Source organism: Lontra canadensis, unplaced genomic scaffold (assembly GCF_010015895.1).
Source record: "Lontra canadensis isolate GAN:19392208 unplaced genomic scaffold, GSC_riverotter_1.0 scaffold13, whole genome shotgun sequence".
Lineage (NCBI taxonomy): Eukaryota > Metazoa > Chordata > Mammalia > Carnivora > Mustelidae > Lontra > Lontra canadensis.
The window spans coordinates 11,319,568-11,335,772 of record NW_022631007.1 but is presented as its reverse complement, the minus strand read 5'-3'; the positions used below and the strand labels follow the sequence as shown (position 1 = coordinate 11,335,772).

At 42.0% G+C, this 16,205-nt stretch overlaps 1 protein-coding gene and 2 long non-coding RNA genes across 3 annotated transcripts in view; 2 read left to right on the top strand and 1 right to left on the bottom strand.

Moving 5' to 3' along the window:
* The window catches only part of DIS3L2 (DIS3 like 3'-5' exoribonuclease 2), a 349,252-nt gene extending 348,680 nt beyond the window's left edge, over positions 1-572 (bottom strand). Inside the window, exon 1 of the mRNA XM_032857493.1 lies at positions 520-572. The gene's annotated coding sequence lies outside the window, so the exon portion shown is untranslated. The remainder of the gene's footprint in view (positions 1-519) is intronic.
* Positions 348-3,941, top strand: LOC116867759. The gene is made up of 3 exons (XR_004382661.1): positions 348-484; positions 2,124-2,227; positions 3,832-3,941. It is a non-coding gene; the product is annotated as an uncharacterized LOC116867759 (long non-coding RNA).
* A 1,802-nt stretch (positions 3,942-5,743) lies between these two features.
* Positions 5,744-15,381, top strand: LOC116867758. Its single transcript, XR_004382660.1, has 3 exons — positions 5,744-5,821; positions 10,600-10,683; positions 15,267-15,381. It is a non-coding gene; the product is annotated as an uncharacterized LOC116867758 (long non-coding RNA).
* Positions 15,382-16,205: the final 824 nt, after the last annotated feature.

Here is a 16,205-nt window from a genome sequence, read left to right as displayed (position 1 = left end):
TGTCCAATTACATGAGTCTCCACGATCAAAAAAGCAGATAAAATACATCACTTAGGAAAGCCCAAAGCAGCAGGCAAATATCAAGCATTCTAGTTAAGTGGCTGCCGTTCAAGGCTCCTTAAACGCTCCATCCCTGCTAGTCCCAAACATCTGTATCAGGACCCAGGACAACGCGCCCACAGGTGACCTGAGCCTCTGGAATCATCCTCTCTACAGCAACAGGCTCTATTTAATTCTGGTTTTCCTATCCGCGCCCCGAAGGAGGCTACAAGGGAGGGCCGGCGGGGCCGGTCGCGAGGAGCCGAGCCTGGCAGGCCGGGTCGGCCGAGAGCTGGGGGCTTGTGGTGGCAGGGGCGGCGCCGGAGCAGGGCAACGACGCCGGAGAAGGAGGGCGCTCGCCCCGGGCCGCTGCCGCACGTGCCCCGCTAAGGACGTAGGAGAGCCCGCAGGCCAGACCCGGGGCGGGTCCAGGGAAGGGGTCGAGGTGAGGCGCGCGGGACTGGGGCGGGGAGGCCTCACCGTTGCTCCCGGGAGGCTGGCGCCGCTGCGGTCCCGCAGTTGCTAAGGAGAATGCTCTTCCGGGTCGGGGCGCGGCGGGATAGAGAGCAACGGTGGCCGGACGGGGCCAAGAGCGCCGCGCGCAGCCAGAGCGCCGCGGAGGCGGGGGTCTGCGGTCGTTCGGTTGTTGGGGTGTGAGGCGGCTGGCGGGGGCTGGCGAAGGGCCAGCGCGACTTCTCCCGCCTCGCCTCGTGGGGGCGATGGGCTGTAGCCAGTGGCTCCAGCGAGGCCACTTCTAAGAAGCCTTCCTGCCCCACCCCGGCCGCCTCAGCCGCCCGCTCCAGAGCCCTCCCAGCCCGGGCTCTCGCCCGGCTTCTAGTCCCCTGTTGTAGCCACGCCGGTGCTTTCGCAGGACGGGTTTTACTCCTTTCATTTACTAGACACTCGGTTTGGGACACCTGCAGAAGTCTCGGGGCAGGGCTGGCCCTAGAGAGGCGGAGAGGGGCGATTGAGGCGTGGTTCCTGCTCTCAGAAATGCACAGACTGATGGGAGGGCAGGCAGACGGGTGCTGCTTCCCCGGGTGGGCTAAGCAGGGTGGGCTAAGCAAAGACCGTGGGGCCTACCCAGACGCGGGTGAGGGGAAAGCTGGGGGTGGAGACTTCAAGCAAGTAGAAGGATAGGAAGGAATGTTTCAGGTGAGAAAAGTAGGCTCGGTTGAGAAACCCGCTGAAAGGTCAGTGTGGCCTGCCCAGGGAAGTGGGTAGAGAAGGATGGAGCCTAAGAAAACATCAACATTGTAGGTGTGAACAAGGAAGAGGAACCTCCAAAGAGCAGTCAGAATGTTCGGTTGAAGGACTGCTGAAAAGACAGCAGGAGAGGAAAGAAGTCCAGTAAGGACGAGGTCGCCAGTGCCATGATATGGCCATCAAGTGCCTAGTAGTGACCATAAAAAATCAAAATTCAGAAATATGTTAGAAGAGTGGACAGTGGCTTGAATCTGTGTAGTGAAGGGGTCCACCACCATACCCTCCATATTCAAACAAGGAAAAGAGATACATTAAATTGTTCCTGAATGCCTTAATGTTTTTGAAAATATTTGTAAATTTCAGGATTCCTCTACTAATACCTCTACTAATTCTTTTTTTTTTTTTTTGTAAAGATTTCTTTATTTTAGGGACAGCTGTCACATCCACTAAGCATCGTGCCTCTCAGCATCTGCCTTTGGCTGAGGTCAAGATCCCAGAGTCCTGGGATTGAGCCCCTTTTTGGGCTCTCTGCTCAGAGGGGAGCCTGATTATCCCTCTGCCTACCACTACCCCTGCTTGTGTTCTGTCTCTCTGACAAATAAATAAAATCTTTTAAACATAATAAAGATTTCTTTATTGTAAAGAGAGTGTGCGTTGTGGGGAGCGGGGATAGAGGGAGAAGAGCCGGGGAAGGGGTGGAGGGAGAGTGAGAGAAAATCCTCAAGCAGACACATGCACCACCCACTGAGCATGGTGTCTGATATGGGGCTTCATCCCAGGACCCTGAGATCATGACCTCAGCCAAAATCAAGTGTCGGAAGCTTAACAAACTGAGCCACCCAGGCGCCCTGAGCTTTTGGTTTTTAATGTTCACACAGGTCAGAATCCTCCTCGAAACTGTGATGTAGGCAAAACTTGTCTATTCAAACTGTAGCTGAGAAGGAAGACGACGACCAGGAGCAGGAGGCAGAGGATGGCAAAGGTACAGTGATTCAATGGGTGGGAGAGGCCTCGGTGGAGCCAGGGATGGGAAGACCCAGAAAAGGAAAAGAACAGAGGATTAATAACATAAAAGCTGGAGTTTCAGAGCCAGAAATGGGAGATGAAGCCAAGGAAACCAAAAATATTAGAAGCAGGAATAGATAAGCAAAGCAAGGACAGTTACTGTACATAAGTTCAGCAGGCAGATGCCATTTGGGGACAGCTGACAGAAAGTGTGGTGTCAGCCAGTGTGAAGGCGGCAGGGTTGGATGGACATGTTCCCACATCATCTGAGTAGAGTGACCTCTGGGCTTCCTCATGGGGGTCAAAGGAAAACCACAACACACTGTAGAGTGACGTGGGGTGAAAAGTTTGCCCCAAGCATACCTCCAGTCCAGAAAACCAGTACCTTTCCCATTATATCAAGTATTATAACAAGCTCACTTAGAAGAGGCATATTCCTCTCTAAGAGACTAAATTTATCCACAATGGATGTGACCAGCCATCTGTGGGAGTAAACCAAGAAATTCAAAATGTGTGGCTGAAAAGTTAGAACACCCAAAATATCAGCCAAGGGAGCTTTAGGTGTAACATAAGCAAGGCAGGACCAGGAAATGGATACAGTTTGATAAAAGGAAGCTAAATCAAGTGTTCTGTGAACAGAAGGGATGAAGTCAACTTGTAATATAGACAAAAAGAAGCCCCAAATCCATAAAGTACAATAGATAAAGTCTATCCCACATTCTCCTGGCAGCCTTGAATAGAGCTTCAATTCTAAAGAACTGTGTTCTTTTGAAGGGCCAAGGTGATTCATTAGGCTAAACTTGGCTGGGGTTCCAGGAGATTTCAATGGTGCCTCAAGAGATGGAAACTTATCATTGCTGTGAAGGGCATATTTTTAGAGAACTGCAGGGAGTTGTGGGTGAACTCTGTACTTCCAGGATGGTGTGAGCATGAAGGGTTCCAGGTGATGAGCTTTGTCTGACTTTGGTCTCTGGATAATGGATAGCCAATTAATGAGGCAAAATGCTTTGAAGAATGCCCAGACTATAAACAGAGGACCAGGGTTACCATGCCCTGTTGGTATATACAGTGAGCCATCTGCTACCTCCAGCAGAATTCCATTTTGGCATTGAGAGAGATTGTGTCTATTATGAAATTTAAGCCTTCCTGGGAGTTTAAGGATTATAGACAGCTAAAATGCCCCAGAGTTTTCCAGGTCCAGATGACCCTGATTGCTAACCACTACCACCCCAAACTTGGTCTTCTCCTACACTAACATTACCCAGTCACAGAGGCAGAAATCCAGACACCTAGGAGCCATCCATGACTCCTCCACTACCCCCCCAACCATACCCTCACCCTTACAGCCCAGTCCAAGAACAAGTCCTGTAGGTTGTCTCATTCCCCCCACCCAATCCCACTACCAGTAATTACACTGAAAGGAGCAAAATGAAGCCGGGTGATAAAGATTGTGTGTGTGTGTGTGTGTGTGTGTGTGTGTGTGTGTGTAAACAAACAGTATAATAACCACATACCACAAGAACTTCAAGGAAATATGATGGAATAAATCTACTCAACAACATGCTTGATTTCACCTTGAAGGAAGGAAAAGCTAACAAAAGGACTATTAAATATATTGAAGAAAAACTAAGATAAAGTTGAACATATGCCAAGAACCAAAGTGAAGGAGTATTTGCTGACCTAGGGGTATGACTTTGGAAGGACCCAGTCAACTGTGGGATGGAGTCAAGTGCCCTGAGCCTCGTCTTTGCATGTGCAGGCTGATAGTGCTGTGGACTGAGTGTTACGGGTGAGCAGAAAATATGTCTCATCCTCTCCATATCAATTGATCTTGGCCTCCTCAATTCCAGCAATTAGCCCCACCCAGACCACTATTTCCCACTTGTGGTCCTTGTCTGATTAGAGTCTGTTTTTGTTCTTGTCTCACTTTAAACGTAGCTTTAAAAAAATACATTTTTTTTCACTCTATGGGTATTATTTTTCTCTTAGCTTTTTAAATATAAATCCTTGGGACACTCGGGTAGCTCAGTCAGTCAAGTGCCTGCCTTCAGCTCAGGTCGTGATCCCGGGGTCCTGGAAAAGAGTCCCGCATTGGGCTCAGTGCTCAGTGGGGAGCCTGCTTCTCCCTTCGCATGCAGCTACCCCTGCTTGTGCTCTCTCTCTCTCTCTCTTTCTGACAAATAAATAAATAAATCTTTTTAAAAAGTGTTTTAAGAAAAATGATAATAAAAATAAATAAATATAAACCCTTCTAGATCCTTCCCACTTCTAGCCTCAGAGCTCTTAGCCTTTACCTTAATTTCTCTTTACCTTCTAGTTCCTATTTAAAATCTTGTCTTTTTGAATACTTCTAACTATTCATTTTACTTTATCAGATCTATCAACATCTTAATCTTTTAGATTTTTTTTATTTTCTAGTTCTTTACTCTTTCTTTTATTTTCTATTTAACATATGCTACTTCAAGTATGAATTTTAGAAACTTCTAATTTACAATGCTATTCATTCAAAGTTTTGATTCCCACATCCTTAGCTTTTAATTTGCCTTAATTTTTATACTTTCTCATCCTCCCATTTTGATCTTCTCTTCCTCCTGATCTTCCATCCTTTTTCTAATTTTGAGCTCTCTCTTTTAATCACAGATTAAACTCAGCAGCTGTAAAGGACAAATAATAGTTATTACACTTTACAAAAGAAAGAATGATGGGGTGCCTGGGTGGCTCTGTGGAGTAAGCCTCTGACTCTTGATTTCAGCTCAGGTCCTGATTTCAGGGTCCTGAGATCCAGCCCCGCATCAGGCTGGGCACTCAGCGGGGAGTTGCTTCTCTCCTCCCTCTCCCTCTGCCCTCCCCTGCTCGATCTCTCTCTCAAATAAATAAATAAATAAACCTTTTTTTAAAAAGAGAGAGAGAAAGAGAGAAAGTGACCTTTAAACTCATTAAACCCAGAATGTTGACGCCTTTGTCTTGTTGGAGAATTCACTGCACAGGGAGGTCTTCATAGGACAAGGTTTTACTTTTCTCCTGTACCTTGCCCCCGCCAGATACCAGCATCACGTGAAGCTGACAATTCCAGTAGAGCAGCAATGCGTCAGAGCACTTAAGGGGAGTCAGACTGCTGGGTTCAAATCCAACTCCTTCAGTTACTCACTGTGTGACCTTAGGCAAATTACTCAACCTCTCCATTGAGGTTTCCCTCCCCATAGCATGTGAATGATGATGGTACCACCTCATAAGGTTGATGTGAATTTTAAATGAGTCAGCACTTAAAACAGTGCCTGGCACAGAGTAAATACATGTTCGTTAATATTATCTTTTGATAAGAAATTATCCTCAACCATAGTCACTCTTAGGAGTGTAGAACAGCTAAGTATCTTGTATATGATGGTCCTAATAAAGACAGCCTGCTTTCTTCCTTCTGTAGCAGATGCTGCAGCCTACCGAACTTCACTTTTGGCATGCTCTCTTCCTAACAGAACCCCAATTTTATTTTTCCAGATAACAACTCTCCTCCAAGGAATCATGTGCTGGAGGGGAGGGTTGGGTCTGCTCTGCGTCTATGTGAGTGTTTGAGGTGGGTGGGGGACAATTTTAATGAAAGATGAGTCTTTCTCCTGTTCCAGAGCCCAGTGCTGAATGAGTCTCTTCACTTTAAAAGTCTAGAGAGAAGGGGCACCTGGGTGGCTCAGTGGGTTAAGCCCCTGCCTTCAGCTCAGGTCATGATCCCAGTGTCCTGGGATCGAGCCCCGAATCAGGCTTTCTGCTCGGCGGTGAGCCTGCTTCCCCACCCCCCCGCCCCCACCTGCCTCTCTGCCTACTTGTGATCTCTCTGTGTGTCAAATAAATAAATAAAATATTTTTTAAATTTTTAAAAATTGGGGCACCTGGGTGGCTCAGTGGGTTGAGCCTCTGCTTTCGGCTCAGGTCATGGTCCCAGGGTCCTGGGATTGAGCCCCGCATCGGGCTTTCAGCTCAGCGGGGAGCCTGCTTCCCTCCTATCTCTCTCTACCTGCCTCTCTGTCTACTTGTGAGCTCTATCTGTCAAATAAATAAATAAAATCTTAAAAAAATTTTTTTTAATTAAAAAAAAAAAAGTCTAGAGAGAAAACAGCTGATTGGCTAAGGCCAGCCTATGAATTGGGCTAGGGGAATCCATGGAGCCAGTCCACTGAGCCAGGGAAACAGACTCACTCAGCACAATTACGGCCATTTGGGTCTATACCTTCCTTAGGATCTCTGTGTATGTGTGTGCACCTGTGGACCCACTTATTAAGGGAAAGGGGGGAGCGAATTTCAATGAAGGTATATGGGAGAAATAATCTTATGCAGTGTATAAACCATCTACACAGATAGACATACCCTCGTCTGAAAAGCAAGAATATAAAATATAATTTTTGTAAAATGTGATCATCACATTTGAAAATATTTAACTGGAGATAAAACTTCTCAGAATGCCAAAACCAAACCAAGACAATTGGAGCAAAGAGGACTTACAGAAGGTGAGTGAATGACAAAAAAAAAAAAAAAAAAGAACCTGAACCTACTCTTAAGAAAGAAATGGGCTGGGCACCTGGGTGGCTCAGTGGGTTAAAGCCTCTGCCTTCAGCTCAGGTCGTGGTCCTGGGATCGAGCCCCATATCAGGCTCTCTGCTCAGCAGGGAGCCTGCTTCCTCCTCTATCTCTGCCTGCCTCTCTGCCTACTTGTGATCTTTGTCTGTCAAATAAATAAAATAGGGGCACCTGGGTGGCTCAGTGGGTTAGGCCGCTGCCTTCGGCTCAGGTCATGATCTCGGAGTCCTGGGATCAAGCCCCGCATCGGGCTCTCTGCTCAGCAGGGAGCCTGCTTCCTCTCTCTCTGCCTGCCTCTCTGCCTGCTTGTGATCTCTCTCTGTCAAATAAATAAATAAATAAAATCTTAAAAATAAATAAATAAAATATTTTTAAAAAAAGGAAAGAAAGAAATGGGCTTTTTAAAAGTAGTTTTTAGTTAGAACAAATATAAAGAAATGAGCCCAGTCTGGTTTTTGTTGGGTTAGTGAAAAACGTGGTAAAACACTAGGAAACTGAGTGGATCAGAAAACTGTGAGAACATCTCATCTCCCTTAAATGAATCAAAATATACGGCCTCCAATAGAATTCCTAAAGTAAAGAGAAAACAAAGAATTTTAATAACTGAGAAAAATACAGAATAACACAATTACAACAATAATAAGATTACATGTAAATGGACGAAATTCTCCCATTTAAAAAACAGCATCATAGACTGGATAAAAAAGACAAAATCCACACCTACGAATCTTCTTTTAAAAATACATTTAACAAAAGGGAAGATAGAATAATTTAAGAGCCTGGCTCAGGTAAATCATGCTTGCATAAAACCAAGTATAGCGGGTCCCAGCTTGACTGATTAAGTTATGTTCATCCCAGGATACTGGCATACCTGGGCATGCCCAGAACACCCGTGGCAGGACCCAGTGGAGGTCTGTTTTCATGAGAAGGCAGCATCCTAGGAAAGAATCCCTTCTTCAGGCAAGGCCAAAGGGAAGCCCAAGGACAAGAGGCCAGTATCATGCAGTGTAAGGGAGGGAGACTGCAGGGGTGGGTGTGAACACAATCCACACTGTCAGCCTAAGGCAGCTCCACTCTGTAGCTTTTCAACAGAACGGGGCACCAGCCTGGAAAGGGTGCTGTTGGAGCATGTTGGCCTTAACTCTCCACAATGCTCCATTCATTGGCCCCAAACACAGGCTCTGCCCCAGCCCCACTGAGAGATCATGGGCAAGTCCCTGCACCTCGGGGGCCTCCATTTCTTCTACAGATGGAGGCAATTGGAGGAACAGATCCAAAGAGGAAAAATTGGGAAATAGAGAGCTTTCTCAAGTGCAGATTGAGCCTTCTCAGATAATTAATTGCAATTTTCAAGATAAAGATATTCACATAGATACACAAAGATTTTACACATGCTTTCTTGGACTTCCATATATCAAAATTGAAGAAAAACCCAATATACTACCTATATGCACATGACCAGGAAAGAATGGAAGAAAAACTCTGTGACAGGATAATTGGGTTAAAAAAGCAACACCCTAAAAGGGATGTTATGTTAAAGACAAAGAAAAAAAGATACCATTTACACAGTTAAAACTGTGTCAGATGAAATTTGCTTCTCTCCTGCCTATGTTAGTAAGAAGGAAAAAGGAAAAAAAAATCAATTCAATCTACACCTAAATTTTTTTTTAAGATTTCATTTATTCATTAGAGAGAGAGAGAGAGAGCACGAACAGGGGGAAGGAATAAGGAAGAGGGAGAAGCAGGCTTTCCACAGAGCAGGGAGCACAACGCAGGGCTCAATCCCAGGACCCCCAGATCACGACCTGAGTGGAAGGCAGCTGCCCAACCGACTAAGACACCCAGGCACCCTTACATCTAAATTTTTTTAAGATTTAGGTAATAAATTTAAAAGGAAAAAACAATAAATACAAAATCAAATAAATTAGAAAATAAGAGGGTGTCTGTTTAATATGCAAAACAGATAAGAAATTAGCTAATATAATATCTGCAGACTATTAGGATAGTCAACAAAATACCCAAGAGAGCATAAGAGAAACAAAATGCAAAAACTATAAAACACAAAAAAAGTTTCAATTATTAGGAAATATTATTCAAAGTTAAACTCTGGTAAGTTTTAAATATTAAAGGGAATTAATAATTTTGAATACAACTTACACAAGAAGAAAACTCAGGCAACAGGGAAAGATTAGTGAAAGGGAAAGTTCAAGGAAGAAACATGGAAAATTTATTGTAGAATGACTCAGTGAATTCTTTTTAAAAAGCACGTAGGCTTTAAAAAAAAAAAAAGCACCTAGAGTTGATAATGTTGTCATTAACACTTTCAATGTCAAATAAATAAAAACCAAATTCATTTTGTAAGGCAAATATCGTTATTTCCCTCCTACTTGTAAAGATATAGACTATAATACTGAAAAAAGTTTCAAAGAATTCCGTACATAATTTTACTGCTTCATACATAATTTTACTACTTTTGCACAATTATTTTTATTTTATTCTGTTTTTCTGGACTGGTGCTATATACTCGTGCTGCATAGTTGCAGAATGTGTAACTATCTTACCTCCCTGCATTTATAAATTGTAACTTAGTATGTTCCATGTTTATCTTAGAGTTTTCTTTTATGCTATTCATTATATAAATTACAAATGTTAATTGGAAATAACTTAGAAATAACATTTGATTATGAGGAAGCAACTAAAAATGTATGCCTGATTCCACCATCCAAAGATAGACAGACAGACAGACAGATAGACATTTGGATTTGGCTCGCAATATACTTTTTTGAAATTTTTAAGATGAGATATATAGTTGACCCTTGAACAATGCAGGGATTGAGATGCTAATTCCCCAGACAGCTGAAAGTCTGTATATAACTTTTGACTCCCCCAAAACGTTACTGCTTATAGTCTACTATTAGTCTACTGTTAATTGAAAGCCTTACCAATGACATAAACAGTCAGTTAACACCTATTTTGTATGTTGTACACATTATATATGGCATTCTTACAATAAAGTAAGCTAGAGGAAAAAAGGTTATTAAGAAAATGATAAAAATACATTTACAATATGTACAGTGTTACATTTATAGAAAAAAAGCTGCATATAAGTGGACCCACATAGTTCAAACCATGTTGTTCAACAGTCAACTATATAATTCAAATAACATCTAATTCACCATTTTAAAGTATGCAGTTCAGTGGTTTATAGTATAGTCACAATGTTTTCCAGTAATCACCAAATTAATGTAGTGCATTTCATCATACCAAAAAGAAACCCCATACCCTTTAGCTGTCATTTCCCTCCCATCCTCCCAGACCTAGGAAGCTACCAATTTTTTGTTACAGATTTCCCTATTCTGGACATTTCATATAGAGGAATGTGGCTTGGTCCCTTGTGACTGGCTTCTCTCACTTAACATGTTTTCAAGGTTCATCCATATTGTAGCATGAATCAGTACTTTGTTCCTTTATATGGAGAACTAATATTCCACTGTATATATATCTACATCTTGTTTATGTCTTCATCAGTTGATAAACATCTGGGGTGTTAACACTTTTTGGCCATTATGAATAACATTACTATGAACATTCAAGTGCAAGTTTTTGCATAAAAATATGTTTTCAATTCTTTGGGGTATGTACATAGACCTGGAATTGCTGGGTCATATGGGCCCAGTTATGTGGCATCTACACCATTTTACTTTCCCACCAGCAATGGGTGAGGGTTCAGATTTCTCCACAACCTTGATGTCATTTGTTATTTCCCATTTTTTTTTATTACAGCCATCCTAGTAGAATGATAATCTCATCTAGTAAAGTGGTATCTCCTTGTAATTTTAATTTGTAGTTCCCTAATAGCTAGTGATGGTAAGTATCTTTCCATGTGCTTATTGACCTCTTTTATATCATTTTGGAGAAATGCCTGTTCAAGTGTGTCACCCTTTTTGTGGTTGAATTGTAAAGACTTCTTTACATATTCTGGATGTGAGGCCCTTATCAAGTATGTGATTTGCAAGTATTTTCTCCTACAGTGTGGGTTGTATTTTTACTATTTTAACAATGTCCTCCAGTGCAAAAAAAAAAAAAAAAAAAAGTTTTGGCTTTTCTGAAGTCCAAATTATCTATTTTTCTTTGGTTGTTTATGCTGTAGGTGACGTATCTATGAAACTGTTGCCTGATCCAAGGTCACAAAGATTGTATACCTATGTTTTCCTCTGTGTTTTTAGCTCTTACATTTAAGTCTTTGATCTATACATTTAAATCTTCACTCTTTTGCATGTGGTTATCCTGTTGTTCTGGCACCATTTGTTAAAAAGACAATTCTGTCCCCCTAAATGCTCTTGGCACCCTTGTCAAAATCAACTGACCATAAGTTCATGGATTTATTTCTGGGCTCTCAATTTTATCCCATTGACCTGTAAGTCTAACTTAATTCCAGTGCCATACTGTCATGATTACATAGCTTTTTAGTAAGTTTTGAAATTGAAAAGTCTAAAAGTTTTGAAATCAAAATGTAATCTACTTTACAATTGTTCTGTAACTTTTTCATTCCAAAAGCTTGAAAATATGTATCAACATGTGAACAAATATTCTATAGCCTTAATTTGAATAAACAGTATGAATCTTCCATTAGTTATTTGACCAAAATTACATCATATTGTTAGATACATAATATCCAATCTTTTATCATAGTGTTTAATTTTCATCCATGCAACTAAATCCCTGCATATATATACACATATATATACATGCATGAAATTCTTTGCTTTGAAAAATTATTTTTATATATTAATTTAAAAGACTGTATTGTATTCCACTAAGTTTATGCACAATAATTGTATTCAGTGTTCAAGCATTATAAATAATGGTGCGATACCATTTTTGTATATTTGGTTAAGCTCCTTTTGGATAATTTCCTTAGACAAAATAGACTAACTTGAGATTCCTCACTCAAGCAGTATAAACATTTTTATGACAACTGATACATATCCAAATACATGTAATTTTCAGTTTAATGCTACCCTAAAGCAATGTATACCAATTTCACTATAACTTTGTCTGAATGGGGTATTATACTTTAAAAAAACTATTTTAGTGATTCAAAATACTGCTTTGTGTTTGAACTTCATCTGTATGGTTACCAGTGATGTTTTGACTCCTCTTGTATGCTATAAATGTATCTTTTTCCAAATATAGTGTTTTCTCATGACTTTAACCAATCCTCTATCAAAGCCTTCAATCCAACTAATTTATTAAGTCTCTTATTAAAGTGTAATAGTCACTGTTTTCTGTAATTCTTGCTATAAACAATTTCCTGCCCATTTTGGCTCATTTATTTTTAGTGTACAAGCTGCCAGGTCATCATGCTGGGCTTAGAATATTTATTTATTTAGAATACTTATTTTGAAGAAAAATGAAAACTGAAGCTAAGCTGACTTTTGATCCTTCAAAAGTGGCCTCTTACTGTGTGTGGGAGATAGTAGAACTTGTTATGTGAGGTATTTATTTTGAAAAGGAATATGCTTATTTAGTGCAAAGGGTAGCCAGTGAAAAAGTGCCCCCTATTCCTGTCCAGCAGCACCCAGTCCCCCTCCTGTTACCAGTTTCTTCTATCCCGAGTCCCATTATTCACGCAATTGACATGCTCAGTGTGACAGCAGTCAAAGACAGTGGTTCAGAGAGGCCTGAACCCATCTCTCCCTTGGGCTCGCCACTGGATCAAGTGGTTTCCTCATCTTGTGCATCATCAAGAGGAAATGAACATGAGGAACCTGGCAGAGGCCTGGGTCCTATGAACACTACAGTGAACAAGCCAAATGTCTTTCCTCAAGAGCTCTGCTCAGTCATCCCTCTCAGGTCAGCCTTGTGCTTTCCTTGCTTTTCCCCCTTCCAGTCGGGCCATTTCTCTTTGCTGCCAACTTCGAGTCCTCCATCATCTCCTCCCACGGCCAGGAAGCCCATACACAGGGCGCAACCTGCGGTCAGCCAGGAGATGGAAACCTGGGGCTTCCCACTGCCTCGGATGGTCTCCAAGAATTCTTAACCAAATATTCACACTTCGTGTTCACCAGAATTATCTTGTCAGATGCAGTAAAAACAGTTACACTTTTGCTTCCACGTTATGGATGGCAGGTGTTTCGCCATGGGGAAGAAGGTTAAGATAAACAATGAACTCTTTCACCTTATTCAGGGATCAGTATTTTTGTTCCTCTTAAAGAATGGTCCCTGAACTCTGAAAATACCGGCCAGCATCTCCACCAGCAATACCATCCGCCTGCAGAGGAGAGCAAGATTTCAGTCGGATTATACGTATATCAAAACATGTTTCTTATTTTCTTCTTTTTAACTGTTCTATTTTAACTCCAGTGTAGTTAACATGCAGTGTTATATTAGTTTCAAATGTACAATATAGCAATTCAATGGTCCTGTACATTGCTTAGTGCTCATTAACATAAGTGTGCTCTTTTTTTTTTTTTTTTAGATTTTATTTATTTATTTATTTATTTATTTGACACAGAGAGAGATCGCAAGTAGGCACAGAGGCAGGAAGAGGGAGAGGGGGAAGCAGGCTCCCCAATAAGCAAAGAGCCCGATGTGGGGCTCAATCCCAGGACCCTGAGATCATGAACTGAGCCAAAGGCAGAGGCTTAACCCACTCAGCCACCCAGGCGCCCCAAGATAAGTGTGCTCTTAATCCCCTTCACCTGTTTCACCCATCCTCCCTCCCTACTTCCCCTCTGATAACCATCAGTTTGTGCTCTATAGTTAAGAGTCTGGTTTTTGTTTGTGTTTGTTTGTCTCTTTTCTTCTTTGTTCGTTTGTTTTGTTTCTTAAATTCCACATATGAATGAGATCATATGGTATGTGTCTTTCTCTGACTTATTTCACTTAGCATTATACACTCTAGTTCCATCCATGTCATTGCAAATGGTAAGATTTCATTCTTATGGCTGAACAATACCCCCATTGTATATACACACCACATCTTTATCCATTCAGCAATTGATGGACACTTGGGCTGCTTCCATTGCTTAGCTATTGTCAATAATGCTGCTATAAACATCGGGATGCATGTATCCCTTTGATTAAGTGTTTTTGTAATCTTTATTAGCGTGATTACTAGGTCATAGGGCAGTTCTATTTTTAATTCTTTGAGGAAACTCCATACTGTTTTCCACAGGGGCTGCATCAGTGTGCATTCCCACCAACAGTGCACAAGGGTGCCTTTTTCTCCACAGCCCTGCTAATGCTTGTTTTTTATGTTGTTGATTCTAGCCATTCTGACAGGTGTGGGGTGACATCTCACTGTAGTTTTGATTTGCATTTCCCTGATGATGAGTGATGTTGAGCATCTCTTCATTACCTGCTTTAAAAAAAAGAATCCCATATCATTCATGAGATTGTTAAGCTTTCACCATAATTTGTATTCTTTAAAGACCTCTTACTTTCTTCATGCCCACTAGGATGGCCATGGTCAGAAAGACAGGTAAAACATGTACTGGTAATGATAGGAAGCAACCCTCATTCTGTGTTGGTGGGAATGGATGCTGCTGCCAGTTTGAAAAACTGCATGACAGCTCCTCAAAACGTTAAACACGGGGCTACTGTATGACCCAGCAATTCCACTCCTAGGTATATACTCAAGAGAATGAAAACATATGTTGACCCCAAATCTGTGCATATATCTCCATAGCAGCATTATACATGATGCCAAAAAATGGAAGCAAGGCAAATGTCCATCAACCAATGAGTGGGCAAACAAAACATGATGGGTGCATACGGCGGGCTATCATGTAGCCATAAAAAAACAAAGTACTGATACATACAACAGTATGACTGACTCTTTCTTTTTAAAGATTTATTTATTTATTTACTTATTTGTTTATTTGAGAGACAGAGAGTGAGAGCACAAGCTGGGGAGAGAGGCAAGCCGACTCCTCGCTGAGCAGGGAGCCCGATGCAGGGCTCGATCCCAGGACCCTGAGATCATGACCTGAGCCGAAGGCAGAGGCTTAACCCACTGAGCCGCCCAGGTGCCCCAATATGACTGAATCTTAAAAATGTTATACAAAGAAAGCAGACACATAAGGCCATATATTATCTAATTCCATTTATATGAAATGCCCAGAATAGGCAAATCTATAGACCCAGAAAGTAGATTTGTGTTTGCCTAGGTTTGTGGGACATGGAGGGAATGAGGATTAATGGTTTGGGGGTAGGGGGTGGCTCAGGGTGATGAAGTGTTTTAAAATGGATCATGGTGATGGTAGCACAATTCTGAATATACTAAAAGCCATTGAATTCTACATTTTAAATGGGTGAATTGGTTAAGGTACACATTATATCTCAAAAAGCTGTTTTAAAACTTCTGTTTCCAACAGGTGAACATTGCCTCTGTGTATTTAAAGTTACTTATTTTTTTTTAAAGATTGTATTTATTTGTTTGACAGAGAGAGAGAGTGCAAGCACGTGGGGCAGCAGGCTGAGGAAGAGGGAAAAGCAGACTCACCACTGAGCAGGGAGCCTCATGTGGGGCTCACCGTGGGGCTGGACACGATGCTGGACATGGGGCTGGACACAGGTCTGGACGCAGAGCTGGACTCAGGGCTCTATCCTACGACCCTAAGATGATGACCCCAGCCCAAACCAGGAGCCCAAAGCTTAACCAACTGAGCCATCGAGGCACCCCTCTTGCTCACCTTTAATATGGGATTTGAAAGAAGTTATTAAACCAATTTCAGCAGACAGAGGAGTTGGTTCTTTATTGAATAAATATTGCCACCTTCCAAGTGAATTTATCCTTCCCAGAAATATAAATTCTTCTAGGTGTTGACTGAAAATAAAAATGTGGACAGAAGCTCTCTTTTCCATGGGACAATATCAGAAGGAAGTCTCTTGTGGTTAGTTAACAGTTCTCAGAGACTAAGGTGAATTTTCAAAGGGCTACCACTTCCCCAGGTTTTGTTTCATTTCAATGGAGGTAAGTTTGTGGATTTCATGAACCCATTCCTAGTTCTTGGCCTGAAACACATTTAATTATTTTCCACAATATCAAAACCAGTGGAATGAGAAATTCATAAACTTCACCTGCTTGGCAGACAAGTAAGATCACAGTTACATTTATGTCTAAGTTACCCCAATCCTGGGACTTTCCTACCTTGTCAGCAGGAATTTCTGGTCAATTTGGGGGTGTAGCCTCCCCTAATATATGAAGTCTTCCTGTGGTGCTTGGATATGTCCCCAAATTTGTCCCCAGTGTGTTCCCTCCAGCTGCCTGCTAGGGAAACAGAAATTCAGACAGTCCCTCGGGGACACAGACTTCCACCACTGCAATCGTGCACCCCACCCACATCGCTACCCCAGGGCCTTGCCAGCTGGTGTTGCTGCCT